Below are 871 nucleotides of genomic sequence, written 5' to 3' on the forward strand. Positions count from 1 at the left end.
GACCATATTCCATTCATCTATACACACGGTCAATCAATAATCTTCCAATATTTTTTTTTGTTTTTTAATTATTAAAAATAATTTTAATTTGAAATTTTAGAAGTTCAATTTTTTTTTTTTTAAAGTTCATATGGTTCAATATCTTGTCTTAGAGTTTTTTATGTCTTTTACTTCAAATACAGCAATAACAAAATTCGACTATAAAATTCTTTTCTCCACCTTACACAGTTGTGCTAGTAAAGGTTCCTTTTGAACCCCTACCCGCCGTAACAATACATATATAAAATATTTATAATATAAGAGCTGTAACATTTATAATTGGATTAAGTAGCAAATAGACATATTAAATTTATTGAAATACTTTACCTTATTATCAAAGCATCAAAATTTATCAGGATATATAATGGAATATTAATTGGGGATTCTAAAGATGGAGGAAGGAGTGTACTAGAGGAGGTAAGCTGGCAGGAAAAGTGAAACTAAAAAAGGTGGGTTTTATGATGAACCAGGGACATGGTAGAGGAGTAGGGGTAGAGTACGAGCAAATCACTGGCTGGTTTTTGTTTTAGTTTAGCGGATATGAATGGCGGACATTCATACAAACCTCAAAGTAAATCTAAGCACCGTGGGCGTGGCCTTTTTGGCTTCACTTTTGTTTTAAAGGAGAGTAGGATTATGCCTTTATGTTAATGTCCCTTTCATTATTTCCCTCCATGATATGTTATAATTATTCATATTAAATGAGATCTTAAAATTAATAATTGGACAGTAATTTAGTATTAAATGATTTTCTAAAGTTCATTTTCTGATACCTTGGCCTCATTCCCGCACCATCTTTTTGTTCAAAGAAATGGGTGCAAAAATTTCAAAC

General features: G+C 30.7%; 1 protein-coding gene across 1 annotated transcript in view; it reads right to left on the reverse strand.

Annotated features, from left to right (window-relative positions):
- Dnaaf4 (Dynein axonemal assembly factor 4) overlaps positions 1-871 on the reverse strand; it is a gene marked incomplete at its 3' end in the record, with an annotated part of 9,237 nt that overhangs the window by 5,063 nt on the left and 3,303 nt on the right.

The sequence above is a fragment of the Halyomorpha halys genome, unplaced genomic scaffold, assembly GCF_000696795.3.
Source record: "Halyomorpha halys isolate HHAL.00 unplaced genomic scaffold, Hhal_1.1 Scaffold614.1, whole genome shotgun sequence".
Lineage (NCBI taxonomy): Eukaryota > Metazoa > Arthropoda > Insecta > Hemiptera > Pentatomidae > Halyomorpha > Halyomorpha halys.